This window comes from Dama dama, chromosome 22, assembly GCF_033118175.1.
Source record: "Dama dama isolate Ldn47 chromosome 22, ASM3311817v1, whole genome shotgun sequence".
In the NCBI taxonomy this organism is placed as follows: domain Eukaryota; kingdom Metazoa; phylum Chordata; class Mammalia; order Artiodactyla; family Cervidae; genus Dama; species Dama dama.
Window position 1 is genome coordinate 18,989,205 of NC_083702.1, and position 20,918 is coordinate 19,010,122.

Genomic DNA, 20,918 nt, shown 5'->3' on the forward strand with positions numbered 1-20,918 from the left:
TGGAATTTTCAGCCATCTCCCCATCTCCAAGGAGGCGTGAATTATTGTTGACGGACTATGATTTAATCCTCCCCCATGTAAGGGAGCTCCATAAAAATTACCTGATGGAAGGGGTTTGGAGAGTGCATCGTGTGGGGAATACATCCCAGTGCTGACAGGGTACAGTCCCCAAGGATGGCACAGGAACTCTGCGTATTCCTCATACCTTGCCCAAAACGCCCCGTCCCTTTGGCTGCTCCTGTTTCTAGCCTTTACAATGAATGGGTAATACTGAATAAGTAATGTACTTTCTTCCGTGAGTCATTTAACAAAATTATTGAACTTGAGGAAAAGATTATGAGAACACTGATTTACAGCCAGGTGTTCAGAAGTACAGGAGGCAGGACTTGTAACTGGCAGCAGAAGTGGAAGCAGTCTTGTGGCGCCAAGCCCTGAACTTGAGAGATCCAGCAGTAACTTCGGTTACGTAATTTTATAATCTAACTGAATTGTAGGATACTCAGCTAGTGTTTGGAAATTGGGAAGTGTCAGAGAGCCAGACCCACACATTGGGTATGTAGGAAAAACTAGTGTCTTGGATTGAGACTTTTGTAGAAAAAAGGCAGAAGCAAAGCAAGAGAATTATTGCTTGGCTATAACTTAAGGCCTATATGGCTGTTTGTGGTTGGCTTACTCCTTGGAAGAAAAGCTATGACAAACCTAGACAGTGTATTAAAAAGCAGAGACGTCACTTTGCCAACAAAGGTCTGTAGAGTCAAAGCTATGGTCTTTCCAGTAGTCCTGTACAGATGTGAGAGCTGGACCATAAAGAAGGCTGAGTGCTGAAGAACTGATGCCCTTGGACAGCAAGGAGATCAGACCAGTCAATCCTAAAGAAAATCAACCTTGAATATTGATTGGAAGGACTGATGCTGAAGCTGAAGTTCCAAAACTTTGGCCACCTGATGGGAAGAGCTGACTCATTGGAACAGACCTTGATGCTGGGAGAGATTGAGGGCAGGAGGAGAAGGGGCAATAGAGGAGGATAAGATGGTTGGATGGCATCAGTGACTCAATAGACGTAAGCCTGAACAAATTCCGGGAGAAGGTGAAGGACAGGGAAGCCTGGTGTGCTGCAGCAGTCCATGGGGTTGCAAAGAGTCTTGACACTACTTAGCCATTGAACAACAACAACCCTTAGGTTTCAATTTTGTAACCTTGAGGCATTTACAGGCTTAGATTTCGGTTTGCTTATATATAGCCACCTTGGAATTAGAGCCTCCACAGTCTCATGGCTCCCTGCTTAATTAACTTAATGATTTCTCTCTTCTGACCATCCTCTTGTACATGGGAGATTCACCAAAAATTTGGTATTAGCAGAACTCCTCAGTCACCATCAGAATTAAGTTGCTTTTGTCTCATTGTGATACTGATTACGATGGCAGGTTCACAGAAGAATTTGTTTTGGGGGAGTTCCCTGGCAGTCCAGTGGTCAGGACTCTGTGCTCTCACTGCCAAGGACTGGGGTTCAATCCCTGGTTGGGGGAACTAAGATCCCACTAGCTGCGTGGCGCGGCCAAAAAGGAAAAAAAAAATTTTTTTTTGGTTATTCATCTTGCTTCTGTTCTGCAAGCGCAGTGAGACCATTTGACACGCAGCTAATGGCTATGAATGTGCATTTAAGACTTGTGGGAGAACACAGTGCACCAAGAAACCAACCATGGTTATTACTCAGTTCAGTTCAGTCGCTCAGTCGTGTCCGACTCTTTCTGACCCAACCCCACTGACTGCAGCACGCCAGGCTTCCCTGTCCTTCACCATCTCCCAGAGTTTGCTCAAACTCATGGCCATTGAGTCAGTGATGCCATCCAACCATCTCATCCTTTGTCATCCCCTTCTCCCACCTTCAATCTTTCCCAGGATCAGAGTCTTTTCAAATGAGTCAGTTTTTCACAGACTCTAAGGAGAATAATACCAAGAGCGAGAGGTATATTCCTTAATCATATGAACCAAACCAGTTGTTATCAAATAAATCAGGGAATGTACCTGAAGGGTCATCAACCCACCAAAGGCAAGTGGCTTATTTATTAATCTCCTGTATTTAGCACAATACCAGTGTGTAGTGGTGTTGATCCAGGTGTGACAGGAAGCATTCTGCCGTGGCACAGCTTCCTCTTTGTTAAGCTGATAAGTAACATCAAGCAATTCTATTTTCCAAGACCATCCTAGCAAGAAAGCGTCAGGACTTTTGTTGTGCAACTATGAGCTGAGTTATAGATTTAGGGATAATTGCCAGATTTAAGGGCCTGGCAGGAAGTGACCTTCCTTCTTTACCTGGAAAGGCTGCCAAGAATCCTGTAAACAGGTTAGCAGGCCTGTTTTTCCCAAGGGGTTTGACTGACTCCACAGTTGACCTGAGTTTACTCCGGGCTTTGAATTCCTTCCAGAGCCGAATTTCTGTTCTTATAAGGACTTCACTTAGAAGGGCGAGTATGGTTGTTTTTAATCCTCAAAGAATAAGGCTGAATGAAATCAAGAGGCTGATCCACCCACCCAAATACATGAATTAAGATGGAAATCTAGATTCCTGTGTTCTAGATTTAGAGCTGTGGGTCTCTGGAATGTTTTCGTAAATGCTTCCACAATGACCTCAGCATGTTTTTCTTTTCCTTGGGGTACATAGTTTCATTTTAGCTTAGGAGAAAATGCCTTTAAAAAAAAAAGACTTTTAATATCTACTTCCAATTAGGCCAACTTTTGACCACAGGCCTCCTCCCCTCCCTCAAATATTTTGTCAGGTTTCAGCTGGGACAAACAGTAAATTTTCCTGGTGGTTTGGAACAATCCCAGGGGTCCAAGAGGTGTCTCCAAAGAGGATGCAAAAGATAATACCTTCCTAGATCTGGAGCCACTTCCAAAAATAACCCAGAGAAAGCCAGGAACACTCAGTAGGACCCTAGCCACAAATAGCCCACATTTCTGTCCAGCTATATTTTGGGGCTGAGCTGCCTGCATATGTCCCTAAGAACCGAAAAGCTGAGTGCCCCAGGCAGGCAGAGAAACTTGTTTAGTTGCTAAGTCGTGTCTGATTCTTTTGCGACACCAAGGACTGTAGCCCACCAGGCTCTTCTGTCCATGGGATTATTCAGGCAAGAATACTGGATTGGGTTGCCATTTCCTCCTCCAGGGGAATCTTCCCTACCCAGAGATTGATCCTGCATCTCCTGCATTTCCTGCATTGGCAGGTGAACTCTTTACCACTGAGCCACCTGGGAAGCAGAGAAACTGTAGAGGAAGATAAATAATTTTCCTTCTACTCTTGAGAGAGGCTGGGAATCCTTGTTGTCTAGGGCATCTCTTGACTGGATCTAAGTTAAAAGTTCCCCCATTCTGGCCACTGCAATTCAAGATTATCTTTGGTGAGATCAATATACTTGTTCAGTCTTAAAATTTATTCACCTGCAGGCTCACACTGGACCCATTTCCGTTTAGGTCAGATCCAATCCCATCCCCAATCCAGTGTGGTTTTAAGTTGTACCTAGTTTGACTTTGGCTGGTTTGGCTGGTTTGGCTGGTTTCTGGACCCAATCTGGAAAGATGAAATGCTCAGGTAAAGTCTGACAGCTCATAACCCAAGGATCCAAGAGGGTTTCAGCCACGTCCTCCAGAGAAGCCTGGGCTAAATGGGTACGTCTACATGGTTCCTCATTTCTCTAGGAGGCCACTCAGCAGCTCCTTCTGTACCCTCTGGTGACAACAGAAAGCTAAAAAACCAACTGAGGCATATTAAGAGTATGTGAAAATGTTAGTTGCTCAGTTGTGTCCAACTCTTTGGGACCCCATGGATTGTAGCCCTCCAGGCTCCTCTGTCCATGGAATTCTCCAGGCAACAGTAATGGAGTGGGTCGTCATTCCCTTCTCCAGGGGATCTTCCCAACCCAAAGATCAGACCTCTGTCTCCTGCATTATAAGTGGAATCTTTACAGTCTGAGCCACCAGGGAAGCCCAAAAACAAAGACGCCAACGCAAGCTACAGTCATGTGCCATGACTCAGATTTTTAAAATCTGAGTATTTTACAAGTATACATGAACAAAAATCAATTCTAATTGAGCAGCTTCAATGGGAGTTGGGGAGATTTTTATAGGGAAAAGGGAGAAGCAAGAAGATTATTGGTGGGATGTATTATGTTGGTCAAAATGTTCGGGGTTTTTCCGTAAGACCTTACTTATATTCTACTTGGTGGCCATTCATTCTAATGGCTTCCTAATTTAATTAACACATGCAGATTTAGGGAGGGCTCCATGAAAGAATTGTGAGGAAGAGTGGTTATCAAGCCTTAGTGCATCAAAATAATCCAATGTACACCACAATGAAAACTCTCGAGCTTCTTCTTTCAGTTCGGTGTGACTGGTGTGGGGATTAGAAACTGCAAATGGAGATAAGAACACCTCCAGGTGTTCTCACTAAAAGCGAGGACTTCAGACTTCATACCAGTATTTCTCAAACTTGAGAGCCTGAGTCAGAATCCTCTGAGGGTGTGACTGCCAGAAGAAATGCAGGATGGTTAAATAAATTTGACCTGCATTAACAATTTTAGTATATCTCAAAAATTGCACTATTTGGGATAGATCATCTGTTAGTTTAACTGAAATTCAAATGTACTTTCTTTCCAAGCATCTTTCAAATGAGTGGTTTGTGTTCCTTGAGGCAGATATTGGTGACTGTTGTCTGTTTTGTCTTTTTCCGAAATTTCAAATGATACAATCTCATCAGGAGATTGTTTTATCTCTGATTCACCTACTGAATCTTCTGACCTACTTCTAGAATCACCTCAGTTACTTAGTGGGTAACAAAAATCTCAGTAAACCTTTATACTTCTTTTTTCTTAGTTTCTGAGTTTATTTTCACACTTCCGTTTTGTCTCTCCTCTGCTGTCCCCGCCTAACTCTGTTTCTCTGCTTTTGTTCAAGTTGTCTTCATGGAAATGTCTTCCGCGGCTTTCTCTCCTTCCTTCCCGTCTGTTTCCTTTCTCCTTTTTCCTTCTCCCCAAGCCTCCCTCGGAAAAATTAAAATCTCTGCAAACAAGTTAGGACACTAGGGACCAGGCCACAGTATTGTGTTCCAGAAGGTTCTGTCCTGACAGTCCTTTTGCAAGAGCAAGTTCCCAGTCTGGGGAAAAGAGAGCTGCAAGAAACAATCGCTTCGCCGGAGGATCTGTTGGGGGAGTGATGGATGGTACCGCAGTTACTTAACTGCCGGAAAAGGAGGGGAGTCATTGCCAGGCAGCGGGAGGGGCGGAGGTGGCTGGGAGAAAGAGCCAGTCAGGAAGAGCCATGAAAGGGGGCGGGGAATGCGCTGCCTGTGTATGCTGCCTGCAAGACCTTTCTGCGGATACTGTGTCTTTGTGAGCTGACTGCGGAGGCCATGTGCATGCAGAATGCATGTGAATGTATGCGTTGCTTATTTCAGATCGCGGGTCTATGTGAACTGCTGACTGCAAGAAACAGGAATGTACCGTTGAAAGGATTTTGCAGTCAGAGTGCTTGTTTGTGGTTGTGTGGTATGTGTGACTGACTTTTTGCCAAATGCGCTGTTTCAGATTCCAGCTCTCAGAGTGGAGTGGAAGTCTGGCTGACTAAGCCAAGATGCAACAAAGTCAGAAGGAAATATGGGGGCAACCTGAGGTGGAAATAGGGAAGCTGTTGCAACAAGAGAAAGAAAAAAAAAAATTGGAGAAATGAAAATGAAAAACAGAATATAAACACGAAAAATTTCTTACTTGGAAGAAATTTGTAAAGAAGAGAGAAAGAAAAGCAACATTTTTCCAGATGTAGGCACCATATATATATATACACATATATATAGTCAGTATATAGTATATATATACACTATATATATCCTTAGTTCCTCTGGTACCTTGATGAGGTTATTTCCTGGTTTTTCTCCCTTATTTCTTTCTAGACACAATTCATCTTGGCAGATACATTACACATATATTTTGGTTACACCAGGGGATAGTTTAAAACTTAACAGTTATCCAGAAAGGAACGTTACCAGTTCTTAAATGAGAGATAGGGTTTTCTTTTTTTTTTTGGTGCTGTTATTAGACCAGAGAGCTGTTGGCTGTAATGCAAAGATGTCCAGTTTTGGGGTTTTTCTGGGGGCGGGGGATCCCTGAATAGGCTCAAACCAAGGACATTCAGTTTTGAGCAGCAATTTGTTGCATTTTAATTCTTTAAAATTGTTTAGTGATTGAAATAGTTCATGAAGTCCATGATATTTCAAAAACAGGGGTGTTGAAATACAGTCTCTACATTCCAGCAGAAGTAGTTATTGTTATTACTATGATTATTAACAATTTGACAGGGACTACCTACACCTGGAGTGAGGTATTCAGCTTAGTCATGAGAACTTCTAGATCTCCATGGATAAATAGCATAACTTTGAACTTGGAGGTGGGCTGGGGAGGGAAGTCTTAATTGGGACCCTATCAGTTTTGCTTTGTTGCAAAACCACTACATATTTTGGATGGTTTCAAACTGCAGTCATTACGATGTCTTTGTCACCTCTTTGCTTGCTTCATTTTTAAAACATTAGAGATTATTATAACTGTATTTCCGGTACTACTTGTCCTCCATTCATTAATATGTCTTTTATTTTATTCAGCCATCTTCTCCCTTTCTTTTCATCCGCCTTGCTCCTCCTTCTTTCTCATCATGTTTCCCTGGATTTGATTAAAATTCACTTCACTTCTCTCCTCACCACTCTCTCCTTTATGGAAATTATTCCTTTTCAGGCTTGTCTTTTTCCTCATTCCCTTCTCTGGTGTCTTTGTCTCCAGCAGAGGGGGTCTGATGTTGATCTGAGGTAAGAAATAAGGCCTGGGAGAAAGCAGCCCGGGAAAAAGGAGGAGGAAGCAGAGATTCAGCTGTTTCTGCCATTAGCCAGTGAAAGGCAGGCTTAAGCCCGCCTCTGTAAATTCCTCCCCTCCCGCCCCCACAGTTCCCCACCTCAAAGGGTCTCTCCACTTCTCCACCTTAAATTCCATTTCCCCTACTCCCCTCCCACCCCCCCCACCCGCCCCATTGCTTGGGTGACATTACTCTCTACCAGCTCTGACTGCCAGGGACACTGACCTACTTTCTGCCCTCTCTGTCAGGCATGAACCCTGGTTTGTCTAGTAAACCCTGAGTTTTTGCTAAATCCTTTTTTGCCCCAACCTATTAATGGGTCCCTTTTGAACCTTAAAGCATTTCACAGTTTCCCACAAAACAGTTTTATGTTTAGCAACTGAAGTTTGAGAAGAAGCTTAATGATAAAAAACCTTCTGTGACTTTAGCAAATCCATCTATGACAAATGATTTGGTACTTTGTTGATCACAGTAAAATCTATACATATTCAGAGAGTAACAGTAATAGTTTTTTGGTTGAATCTTTTGATTCATGTTTGATTGATGGATTCGTAGATCCTTTGTGACAAATTCTAATACCCCCACACACCGTTATTTATCAATTGTATGTTATGTTAGAGACATAAGTCAAAATATCAGGCATTGCTATCCTAATACTACTTTACATACTAAGCAGTAGGAGGAAACTGCTGACAAAATCAAGCGTGCAGTGATTGAGGGTTTATAAGAAGTTGGTTCAGAGTATGTACTTCGATGCTTGAATTCAAATCATGGCTTTGCCACTTGCTAGCTAGTAATAGCTGTGTGAGTTTGAACAAGTTATTCAACCTCTCTGTTCCTCAGATGGTTCAGTGGTAAAGAATCCACCACCAATGCAAGAGACACAGGTTTGATCCCTGGGTCAGGAAGATACCCTAGAGAAGGAAATGGCAACCCACTCCAGTATTCTTAACTGGAGAATCGAATGGACAGAGGAACCTGGCAGACTATAGTCCATGGGGTTACAAAAGAGTCAGATGTGACTTAGTGACTGAACAGACAAGAGAAACAGAAGATACTCAGAACCAGTAGGGTTATTAGGAGAGTTAACATGTTCTAAGACATAATAGGTTTATTATGAGGCAACCGGATCTGGAGAAGGAAATGGCAACCCACTCCAGTATTCTTGCCTAGGAAACCCCACGGACAGAGGAGCCTGGAGGGCTACAGTCCATGGGGTCGTAAAGAGTTGGACATGACTGACCAATTAAGGAACAACAATCTTGGCCTAGCTTGTCTGTCCTAATTGTCCAGAAAACTTTTGGAAAACTATCAGAAAAGTTTGGAACTTTCATATTAGAGATTTGCTTAGTAATTTCACTGTGTCACTCAACATAAAATTTCTTTTTCCTTTTTTCTTTCTTTCTTTTCAGTGTTTCCTCATGCTGCCAGGGTGAATCCCAAATTGAGAGACACTGAGATGAAAAATCAAGGAAACAGTTTAGGGGAGTCAGGTGGAATTTTCTATTTAACCTAAGAGAAAAGTAAGGAAGATTAAACAAATCTAGCTTAATGATCACTACGGGTTTGAAATCTAAGAGAGCATGAATGATTTAAAAACAAAATGAAGAAATAGATATTGTTCTGTTTCTTTGGATCGAAGATAATTACATGAACTCAGACTAATGAATGGAGCTCCCCAGTCTAAATTTTCATAATTTTATTTATTTACTTATTGGGTGTACTAGGTCTTCGTTGCTGTTCAGGCTTTTCTCTAATTGCAGAGAGTCGGTGCTGCTCTCTAGTTGCAGTGCGTGGGCTTCTCATTTGGTGGCTTCTTTTGTTTCTGAGTGCTCTAGGGCTTCAGCAGCTGTGGCTCCCAGGCTCTAGAACACAGGCTTAGTTGCCCCATGCTCCGTGGGATCTTCTGAGATAGGGATCAAACCCACTTCTCCTGCATTGGCAGGCAGATTCTTTACCACTGAGCCACCAGGGAAGCCCTAGTCTAACTTTTTAAATGTGAAAAATACAGCAACAGGACCAGGGCAATCAAGGTGGTGCCAGGTCATTAGGATGATCCCAGAACTCATTCATTCTTTTATCCATTCAATCTGTAAATATTTGGTCATCATTCAAGGTGCTACTGGTGACATTCATGGCAGATCCAACAGCTCATGTGCGGTTTGATATAATTTCTATGGTTGAAATGTCAACAAATTCAATCAGGTGACTCTCTGAGCTGAGTGGAGTGTTCTCCCCTATTTCTTTTTCCCCCTATTATTTCTTTTTTTTTCCCCCCGTATTATTTCTTTAAAGAGAACATGCTGTTATCTTTCCACATTTGCTTAGTCCATTCTCTCTTCTTCCAGTCTTCCTAGATTGAGATACTACTAATACAATTTTATTTTTATCCTTTATTTTTGGCTGTACTGGGTCTTTATTGCTGTTCCGGCTTTTCTCTAGTTGCAGAGTGGGGACTACTCTCCAGTTGCAGGATGCAGGCTTCTCATTGTGGTGGCTTCTCTTGTTGTGGAGCACAGGCTCTAAGGTTCATGGGCTTCAGAGGTTCTGGTTCCTGGGCTCTAAAGCACAGGCTCAATAGTTGTGGCTCGTGGGCTTAGTTGCTCTGTGGCATGTGGGATCTTCTCCGCTCAGAAACTGAACCCATGTCTCTTGCATTGGCAGCCAGACTCTTTACCCACTGAGCAACCAGGGAAGCCTAGATTGAGATACTTTTAATAAACTCCAGTGGACAGAGAATCTGGAGACTGGGAAATTGCCACCATTTTCTCTTCTGTTAGAAGAGACTAACAATATTCACTAACATTACAAGGTTGCCATTTTCTTTTCTGTTAGAAGAGACTAATAATATTTACTCAAGATTACAAGGTTGCTTGGGGCTTCCATTGAGTTTACAAATGCTGAGTGCTTTAAATTAAGAATATTTTACAGATGGCTTGTTTCTTTAAGACACTATTCTCAAACTTTGATGTGTCTAAGAAGTACATGGTAAGCTTGCAGACTATTGGCTGATTCTATAAGCTTTGTGTTTGGCTCAAAAAAAAAATGCAGATACTCTGGCAAATTCAGAAAGTCAAAGGTGAAGGCTAAGGAATCTGCATTAAACATTCTGGAGTACTCTTGTGTAGTATAGTAAAAGAGATAGTGGGCAGATACAACTAAAGGAAGGAGACAAAAAAAAAATCTACATCGTGCTCTTTCTAAGTCTTTTTCCTTTTACACTTTTTCCTTCTGTGATTCAGCCAATGTACCATCTTTCCTGCCTCTTCCCACCCCATCCTCCTTTGTGTTGGCATTGGTATTTTCTTAGCATAGTTAGAGGCGCTCAGCTTACTGTGCAGAAATGGAGTGGAGGGAAAGGAGGAGGGACGTGGGTGGAGAAAGGCTAGATCAGGGTTTAGTGATTTCTAACTGTGAAGACTGTTGTTGCCAGGCTGGTTCTAGCCGGCTGACTCTGGGAGAGGAAGCCTGGGAAGAGCTAGACTGACTGCAGCTGCTGCTACTGTTCCTTATTTGTTTGTGTACATTCTGATAGAAGACTCACTACCTTTTCTCCACCCACAAAAATCACATTAGATATCCCACTGATGGACACTATTTTAGGTACTGACAGCAATCCTGGATTCCTTCCTGTTTATAGTTTTTCTCTTTACTACTTTCAGCCTTTCGTATTGATCAAATCCCAGCTGGTTTCTTTGTCTTTAACCCCAGGAGGAAAAGATTTGCACCAGATGGTGGGTATGGGGTGGTACTTAAAGATTTTTGCTTGACCTGCAGTCTCCATGGTAGATGAGTTATGCTTTTCTGACTGATGTAACTATATAGCAATGCAACTGGAGTGGAATCAGAGAGAACCTGGGCAACTTTGTTGAGAGATTTTGTTTCATCAAATCTTCTGTTTTATGTGCCTCCCCCAGTACTGTTTTCACACTGTCCACCAAGAGCATTTTAATAAAGTCATACAGATAATTCCAGCATCTCTCTTGTCTAAACCTTGGTCTTTAGCTTGGGTGCACATTAGAATTCCCAGAAGAGTGTTAGCAAATATTGGTATCTGGACTCCAACCCCAGATATTCTGATGTAAGCTCCCCAGTGGTTCTATTATGTCTAGGAACAAAAATCTGGAAATGTTTTGCTTTATGCAAAGGATGTACTTTAACTTTGTCTCACATATTATTCAGGGTAAAGTTGGTCTCACAATCAAAGGGACATCAGTAAATATGTATATTTGTGCTATCACCACATGTCTGAACATTGTATAACTTCTCTTTGGTATTTGACTATTTTGGTATCAACCATGTATAATAATAGCTAATGTGCAGTTACTATATAGTGCATTATATTTATGTTACCTCATGAATCCTTGAGTTTCCCTGGTGGCTCAACTGGTAAAGAATCCGCCTGCAATGCAGGAGACCTGGGTTCAGTCTCTGAATTGGGAAGATCCCCTGGAGAAGGGAATAGCTACCCACTCCAGTATTCTGGCCTGGAGAATTCCATACAGTCTATGGGGTTGCAAAGAATTGGACATGACTGAGCCACTTTCACTTTCATGAGTCCTTAAAGTTCAAAGTTCAATGAAATAATCTTCATTTTGTTGATGAGAAAACTGAGGTGACAATCCCATGACACCAGTAAATAAAGCTAGGATTTCAAATCAGATAAATCAGATTGATCTGACTCCAGAGACATGAGGTTACTAATAATATGTCTTCTCAAGGGATTCAGCTGACCCTCTTCTGAAGAATATTAATTTATAGGTTAAAAATGAATGGTGCATGATTAAATCAAGATAAACTACATTGTTCCCGAAAAGAGATGTGAGTCCTTACCTGTCCAGACATAACTACCACCAACCTATGAAACCTATAACTACTGCGAACCTATGATTGAACCTAAGAAACTGAACCTTACTTTCCCACTATGGAAATGCTAAAAATACAGTGACATGCCACTAGCTTTGTGTTTTCTTTTTTTTAAGTTATGTATTTAATTTGGCTGCACCAGGTCTTGGGCATGTGGGATCTAGTTCCCCCGACCAGGGAAGGAACCTGGGCCCCCTGCATTGGAAGGCAGAGTCTTAGCCACTGGACCACCAGGGAAATCTCTCACTGGTTTTGTTTTTTAAAAACATACTCCCGGGTTTGTTTTTTTGTTTCCCTGACTAAGTTAAGTGAAAACAAAGTTGCTGTGTTTTCTGAATTTCTTAGGATGTGTCTGGCACATGATGATAGTGTATTGAATGATTGATAGCATTTTTTTTTTTTTAAAGATAAGCAGCTAGTTAGTTACTAGTGTAATACTCTGTATCCAGACTTTCACCTATACAACCTGGTTTTCCTGGATGTTCATGGCACTGTGAATTGGGATCCTCTGCTGGGCATGTCTGCAACCTTTTCTCTGTGCCAGTTTCCCTATGTATCTTGGACTCACTGTGGTCATATCTCTGTGATCAAGCTTTGATTGCAAAATAATTCTCTTTTCCTCTTCAGATTGAAGAGAAGTACTTTATGTTCCAGGAGATAGTATCAGAGTGGACTATATAGTAACATTTTAGTTCTGTAGACCTTTCCCTCCTTTCTCTTGAAGGTAGTAGATCACAAGTACTTCCCTGTTGGCTCAGTGGTAAAGAATCCACCTGCTAATGCAGGAGATGCAGGTTCGATCCCTGAGTCAGGAAAATACCCTGGAGAAGGAAATGGCAACCCACTCCAGTATTTCTGCCTGCGAAAGCCCATGGACAGAGAAGACTGGTGGGCTACAGTCCATGGGGTTGCAAAAGACCGTCATACAACTTAGCGGCTAGAAAGCAACAGGTCTTAAAGCACTTTTGCCCCTCTATGTGTATCTTTGATGAAAATTGTTCACTATCCTAGGTTACGCTCAGTGTCATAACATGTAGTAACCACAGCAGAACACCCTAAATCATGCTACATTTCTCAGTCAGGGGACTCTGTGGTAAATAAATAAAAAAGCAGACTGTAAAGATTGGGAAAGGAATGCTGAAAAGAATTTCTTGGCTGAGGGGACTGAGAAGCTATTGTGATCTGCAAGAAGGCTGATTTGTTAGGACACAGCTGGGGATATCTGGGGGTAAGAAATAAGTAAGGTTATTTGGAATGACCATCTTCCAAATAAAGTATGATTTATCACAAGATATTGAATATAGTTCCTTGTGCTATATGGTAGGACCTTGTGTATCCATTCACCATAACAGAGTTTGTTAACTGCTAATCCCAAACTTCCAAGCCATCTCTCCCCCAATTCTACTCTCTGAAGACTGTTCTCAGGCTGTTTCTCTTTTGTATATAAGTTACTTCATTTGTGTCATATTTTAGATTCCACGTATAAGTGATATCATATGGTATTGGTCTTTGTCTGGTTTAACTTCATTCAGTATGGATACTTTCTAGGGTCATCCACCTTTCTACAAACCGCACTATTCCATTCTTTTTAATGGCTGAATAGTATTCCTTCCTACCTATACACATCTTCCTTCCCCATTTACCTTTCAGTGTACATTTGGGCTGTTTTCGACAGATTCATATTCTTACGCTCCTTTGCAGAGGCGTTTTTGGACGTTCCTCACCAGCGTGAAAATATCAGCATCATCTTTTTAAAAATCTGTTCCTTCTCAGCCATATTGTGAAGAAACATACTGAAGTGAACTTTCCTTTTTACGCAGAGCTTGAGTATTTACAAAATGCAAGTGTATTATCACATTTCATTCTCACAGCAACCTTGGAACATACGCTGTTCAGAACAAAGGCTCAGAGAAAGTTAGATAACTTCATTTGCCCAAGGTTTACACTGGTTTCTAAGTGGTAAAGCTGGCTGTGCCACGCGGCCCCGCCTGCATCTTAAAACCTGCCAAAAGCCCTGAGAACATACGATGTCGTTAAAAATTGGCCTCACACTATACAGAGGCATTGTCCTTACTCTGATCACGGAGAAGGACCTCAGAGGTATTTACGATCTTTGTCCCCAGATCTTTCCCTCCTGCCTCCGGAGGGAAGACCGCCGTTTGAAAGGACTCGCGGGGACCGGGGTCTGCAGGGGAGCGCGGGCGGTGAGCGGGGCCGGGCGGGAGGCGCCGAGGGGCGGACACGGACACCGCCCACCGCGTCCGGGGACTCAGGGGGCTCGCGTCAGGGGTGGACTAAGTGGGCCCCGAGGAGGGGTTGTGAAGGCGAGGAGGGTGTGTACAACGGAAGGGATTCACCACGCGGTTTCGAGTTGGGAACAGACCTCGCCCCTCCACCGGTTTCCCTTTCTCAGTGAGGACGGTTTGGGGGTGGGTGGGGAAGGCGCGTCCTCGAAGCGCCCTCGCGCTCCCATAGCCCTCCGGGTGCGCGCGCCCACCGCCTCGCCTCGACCCCAGAGGCCGCAAGGTGCTGCGAATGGGGACAGGGCGCCTGAGGGGCGGGTCCTGACGCAGGTGTCAGATCCCCTCGGCCGGGTTCGACAGGCTGGCTAGCTAGCTCAGCCCCTCGCTCGCCGGCCGCCGCCCCCCCGGCCCGCGGCCGCGCCGCAGCAGCGCCTGGAGGGCGGGGCCGGGTGTTGCGCGCGGGTCCTCGGCACGCGGGCGGGCGGTGCGCGGCGCTTCGGTCTCAGGGAGCGCGGGGCGGCCCCCGCCGGCGTCGCGCGCGCTGTGTGAGAGCGGGGTCGCGCGCGCGCGCGCGCACGCCAGGCGAGTGAGGGAGTGTGAAGAGAGTGTGAGGGAGTAAGGAGCGGCCGGGGGTGAGTGTGTGTGTGGGGGGAGGTTGAGTGTGTGCCGGGGTGTGGGTGAGGGAGAGCCACACCAACCGCGCGGCTGTGAGCAAGGGGGCGGGGGGTGAGTGGGCGAGGGCGCCGGGCCTGGCTGCTGGAGTCGCGGCGGCGGCGGCAGCGGAGAAAGGAGGCGGCTCCCGGCATCCCGACCCCCTCCCCCCTCCTCCCCTTCTCGGACTTCCAGCCCGCTTGGCCGCCCGCGCTGCCCTCAGAGGCCCCCAGCCCGGCGCCGCCGGCCAAGAGCGAGGGAGGAGCCGTCCGAGCCAGGTGAGCTGGACCCTCGCGTCCTTCCCCTGGGGTCGTGGCGAGAGGTGGAGGCGCTCCCGCCCTCCGCCTCACCTCCCCGCCCTCCGCCTCACCTCCCCCCCCACCCCCCCGCCCACCGCGGCCGAGTTGGGGCGGAACGTGCTCCGGAGGAGCCGGCCCTGGCCGGGGAGCCTCCGGAGGCCGGGTTTTGTGGAAGCCGGTGGTCGCCTCAGAGCCGGCGGCGGCGGGCGCGAGGCGGACCCCGGGCGGGGCGTGCGCGCCGAGAGGGGTTGAGGATGCCGGTGCGGGAAGCTGGAGGGAGGGAGGTGGCGGCGGCTTCGGACGCGGAGCAGTGCGGTTCCCCCCTCGGCGAGGGGGTGTGGTGACCCGGGAAGGCGCGGCCGAGCCGCACACGCGTGGCGCTAACCTGTTCCCGGGAGTCCGGTAATCGCTGCCGCCCCTGGTGCCATCAGACGGATTCCTGTGGTGTGAGACCGAGGCGGGGGTGGTGATGGTCCTGCAGTTAATTCTGTTCTGATTTCACGGTTTCCTCCTTACGTTTTAGAAAGTGACAGCCATTCCTCCTTTTCCTTTTGACAGTCCTCTGGATAAGAATCGGGTGACATTTAATAATTCCTTGCCATGATTTGTTTTTAAGGCATTTGACTATAATGCAAATCTTTTAAACCCCCCCCCCCCAAATACAAAATAGTTAAGACGCCAATAACTTCAGATTTGCCTTACTAATTTGTCCTCATCTCTGGTAGCAGATTTGTTTTATCCCCCGTATGTGTGTGAATATAGATGGGGCGTTGATTCTCTTCTGGGAGTGGGATTTTTATACTAACCGTGCTCCACGTAACCTCCTTGTAAATTCTTTCATTGTGCTGTTTTCCCATTAATTACCAGACTTGTTCCCACATCTTTGTGGAGTTGGGTTAGATTTGAAATCTGTATGGAAACTGGGCAGCGTAATATGGAGGATTTTCTTTTTGTGGGCTTGGTAGGTTGATTATGGGCTGTTTATGAACAGACTTAAGTTTTAACTAACCATTAAAATGTAAATAGTGTTTATTTTAAACCTCACTTTGATAACATCGGATAGTTTCAAGGTAGTTGAAAAAAACAGTTGATTGTCCAAACACTTTCCAATATTCATTTGGATTAAAAACAGCCTCTGAAATTTCAGTCATGGAGAGTCACCATTTATTTTCTAACTTTCAGAATGAAAGGCTCTCATATAGTTGTAAGGTAGTGACAGTTAAAATTTCTTTTATATTGGTTACTGGATATTATTTGGTTGGTGTGTCAAAGGGGAGGGGGCCTGTTCTGTTTTGACGTGATCTTTTGTTTATTCTATTCTGTCTTGGTTAGCTATTAGTTTCCTTCTTCACCTGTTATAGATTTAGTTGTTAGTTTGGCAACATGGCTGATGTTTTTCTGGCTCTGTTTCCCTTGTTTTCTCTCATCTTCTCTTATCCTTGCCCCCAGGTGCTGAAGTCTGCTTGTTGGGGAAGGTGGGCAGTCTGTGCTTCTGAGAGCCAAGAAGGGGAGCAGCAAATTCTGTCTTATGTTCAATCACATTGAGAGTCCTCTACTTAGTCAAGAGCCAGTTTTCTCATCCTGCCTTTCTCCCTGCAGGGGGTAAGGAGCTGTTAAATATCAAACTTCAAGACTTGTGGCTACCAGCTAAAATTCCACTGATCTTAGTTTCTGGTTATGATATCCATGCGTGCTCAGCTGTGTTCAGCTCCTTGCTGCGACCTCATGGGCTGCAGCCCTCTGTCCATGGGACTCTCCGGTCAAGAATACTGGAGTATTCCCACTCCATGGGATCTTTCTGACCCAGGGATCGAACCTGGGAAGCCCAGTTCCTGGTTGGATAAGTTAATCATTTCTCCTGTTTCATCTTGAATATGACACCTAGGGATGGAGGAGAGAGTAACAACAAGAAATTGTCCCCCTCCTTTCCCTTCTCATTTTGTCCCCTTTTGCTCACCAGAGGGAAATTACCAGCAGTATTTTATAAATATTCTAACACTTCCTAGCCATATTGTAAAGAAAGTTCTAAAGTGAAGGTTCGTTTTTTCCTCTGAACACCAACCAAGCTTAGTGCATTACTTTGTTGGGACACAAGATGAAACATACCTTTCAAATTATCTCCCAATTTTTACTTTCCCCTATTTGTAGTCACCTGGAATTTGCTACTGGATAAGTCACTAGACTGATCTCAAGTTGTCTCTTCTCCCTCTGATCTGAAGGACTGAACACTGGGCCAGATCAGGGGAATGGGACAGAGCAGAATGAATTGTTCCACACTTTGGGACATAACACTTTCCTCTGGGGAGCAGATAGAAAGCTAAATATAGAAAATGGGTGGAGAAAGAACTTCTGTACCCATGAACAACCCACGAAGAGAGAGAAAATTGAGTTTTATTGTATGTTGTTTGCTGATAGCTGTTTTCTTGGTGGGGGAGTACTTAAGTGATATAGATTTGTAGAGACTTTATGGCTGGTTAGTTTTTGAAGAGTGCTCTCTGCAAGTGGGATTGTCATAAGCATTTGAGAAAAGAACGGCTTTAGAAGTGTTATTTAATTGAGGGAGTAGATTATGATAAGGACAATGAAAAAAGTAGTAGTATTCAATGTTAGCTGTACTGGCACGTGCAGTTGTTTCAAGAGAGGTTGAATAGGGGAGATTAGGTGCAGAGGTTGGGTAAATTGTCTTTCAGTGCTTGGGAATTTTCCTGCTTGTCATATTTTTAGGGTCATTAAGAAATAATACCTTCAAAAATATGTTTATTATATACTTTAGATTTATGTGCCGTACATATCTGTGTAAGTGTTCAGCTTGCAGAAAAGGACTGATTTTCTGGCTTCGTGGTAACTGATGCCATGGTGTTGTTTTCAGTGTTTTCTTTTCCAGTGTTTTTTCCCTTTCAAAATTGGCTTGGAGGACAAAAGCCACAGAGCTAGCCAGCTCTACTCCCTTAGAGTCTGGTCTGCATGGAACCCATCTGCTTATATCTTTTTTCCTCTCCTTACTGACCCTAACCCCTACTTTAATTGTTAACAAAAGTAATTATTTCAATATCAGTTGTATAACAAGGATGGGAAGTAGCAGTAGGTTTGGGTTGTTTGTTTTTTATGAGAAACTAAAACTTAAATTTCTAACAGTTACATTGAGATATTATGTGGCAGTTTGCTTGGTGTTGGTGTTTAATATTGAAAATAGCTATGTTTTTTTAATCTCCAGTTATACTTCAGTATAACAAACTCCTTTAAAGTAACTCCCTAACTCTTAACCCTGTCCTTTCTGAGGTTCTGTGCTTCCCATTGGGGATATTAGTAGAGAATAAAATAGATGGGGATTCTGTCCTCATAAAGTGTATGGTTTAACTTCATTGTTCTCTGTCCTTTGCCCTGTCAGTGACTTCTCTCTTCAGTGTCTTGAGGAGTCTACTCTATCTGTGAATTGATGAGTTAGCAGAACAAATTTGTGTGAATATTGTTATGCCAATTTTTTTTTTACTACCTTTCTTTCAAAAGTGACAGCACACCACAAAATGTGGTAAAAACAAAAACTGCCCCTTAAATGTTTTTGTTCTGTTCAGCTTAACAGTCCTCCTTTCTCTCTTGTCTTTCTTAACCACTTATAATACTAGCTCTTACCTTCATGTTATTAGAAATAAAAAGATAGAGCATGGATTGGCTATATAAGATCAGACCTGTTCTTACTGCTCTGCTCTTCTGTATTTGGCATCATTTCAGTCTTTTGATACTTTATCAGAAAACTGCATCTTGAAAATACATATGCATTTGCCCAATTATAGCAGCATTGGAATTCTTCCCTGATGTTTTGGAGTTCTCAGTTGTTAGCTTATTCCTTTGACATGTGATGTAATTAACTGTATCCGTAAAGCCTTATTGAATATATTAACAGCTTCCCAATTGTTTTTTTCAGCATAGTGTCGAGAAAGAAAATTTGGAAAGAAGGCCCAACATTTAACATGTTAAATGTGATGAACTTTGAGCTGTACTGTGCATTGCATCTCAGGAACATTTTTGAAATTTTGTGCCACGTTCCAGAGATACTCTGATGTAACATTTCTCTGTTAAGTGAAATCATTAGAAATGTTATTTGGATTCCAGAGAAAACATAGGTTTTCTTTATACCACAAAGCATTTTAAGGATTTTAGTAACTAACCTACAGATTATTTAAAGGTAGCATTTCAGGCCCTTTAGTTGGGAATGTGTGAACATTTGCATGTTAATTTGTTCCTGACAATTTTTTCTTCCTTTTTCCTGTTTTTTTTTTTACGGTATAGTATACACCTAAATTTTACCATCTTAAGAGTTTAGTGGTATTAAGTACACATATATTGTGCAGCCACCACCATAGCGATCTCCAGAACTCTTTTCTTTGTCCTGTATTGTCGACAACCTGTACCCATATACATTTAACTCCCCAGTCTCAGGGCCCCAGCCATTAACAGCCATCATTATGCTTTCTGTCTCTGTGAGTTTGCGTACTCTAGTACTGGAGCATAAGATTCATTCATGTTAAGCATGTAACAGAATCTGATGTCTTTCAAAGACATTGTATGTATACTGCATTTTTATTTATTCATCTGGCATAAAGGTGGCTTGCATCTGCCCTTGAGCTCTTGTGAATAATGCTGCATGTGTGTACAAATACCTCTTTAAGACTCAGCTTTCAGTTCTTCTGGGTATATACCTAAAAGTGGAATTCCTGGATTGTATGTTGATTCTATTTTTAATTTTTTGAGGAACTGCCATACTGTTTTCCATAGCAGCTGCACTATTTAACATTCCCACCAACAGTTTGCAAGGCTTCCAGTTTCTCCACATCCTCCCCAACACTTGTTATTTTCTGTTGTTATTGTTCTTTTTTTCTTTTTGATGGTAGTCATCCTGTGTGTGAGGTAGTTTCATGTTTTTGTTTGCATTTTCCTAGTGCTTAGTCATACTGAACACTTTCTTATTCATGACATTTTAACATCAGGTCATTTTTAGTTGTCTGATGGCTGAGACTTCATTTCTTACCATGATTTTCAGTGTCTTCAGATAAAGTGCATAGTAGATACTCATTAATTAAATGTATTATGCAATTGACTGTTTAGTTTTGTATATTTAGTAGTTTATCTTTTTTGACTATAAATGAATCCCCAGATATCATTGACATAAGTTAAATTTATTTCTTCCTCATGAAAAAGAGATAGTAAACAGTTTAAGGCTATGGCACTGTGCAGTCAAGTTCTTCTAACATGTAGCTGTGCTTTTCTTAGAATTGACTTACTCCAAATAGATGTTAGAGACACATAACAACTGGAGCAAGGACCAAGGAAGAGTACATCCCTTGAGTATGCTTCCTGAAAGTTGGAGTGCAGTACTTTGACTCAGTGCTCTTTGATCACATTTAGTTGCGAGAAAACCTAGGGGATACAAATAAAGGTTCTTAGTCCTATGACACTTTGCTCAGCTAAATATCAGATACATTATTGCTGAGGGGTAAGAAGATAGTGGATATTGGGAAGCAAGTGGCAGTCTCTGCTATCCAGTATGTGGAATTTGAAGTGACTCTGGGCTCTTCCTCTTTCTAATTTAGACAAGTGACCTCTCTGCTAGTTTAGCTTCACCTGCCAAATGATGATAATAATGTGTCATGGGGAAGATTGTGAGGATTAAATGAGAAGATACAAATAAACTGTCTAACATCGTATTTGGTACATGTAAGCACTCAAAAGTGAATTTATTTTCTTTATTTAAATTACCTTCAGTATCTTTAAGTATCAAAATAGTTCAGAGAAATTGAAAAACCTGAATCCTAGTCTTGGATCTACTATTGTGATATCTTGGGCAGGTCATCCCTTTAAGATGGGATATGCCTGTGTTTCTCACATAATTATGTGTGGACCAAATGACATTCACATAGTTGTGTGCAGATTAAATAACAAAATATAGGGACTTCCCTGGCAGTCCAGTGGT

General features: G+C 43.2%; 1 protein-coding gene across 6 annotated transcripts in view; it reads left to right on the forward strand.

Annotated features, from left to right (window-relative positions):
• The first annotated feature begins 14,576 nt into the window (after positions 1-14,576).
• RIMKLB (ribosomal modification protein rimK like family member B) overlaps positions 14,577-20,918 on the forward strand; it is a 42,589-nt gene continuing 36,247 nt past the window's right edge. For 2 of the 6 annotated variants that reach the window (XM_061124887.1, XM_061124881.1), the window contains exon 1: positions 14,690-14,929. The gene's annotated coding sequence lies outside the window, so the exon portion shown is untranslated. Of the gene's footprint in view, positions 14,633-14,689; positions 14,930-15,333; positions 15,353-15,375; positions 15,395-15,676; positions 16,553-20,918 lie in introns of those variants that run through there. The other 4 variants (XM_061124883.1, XM_061124885.1, XM_061124884.1 and 1 more) reach the window with 4 other exon arrangements.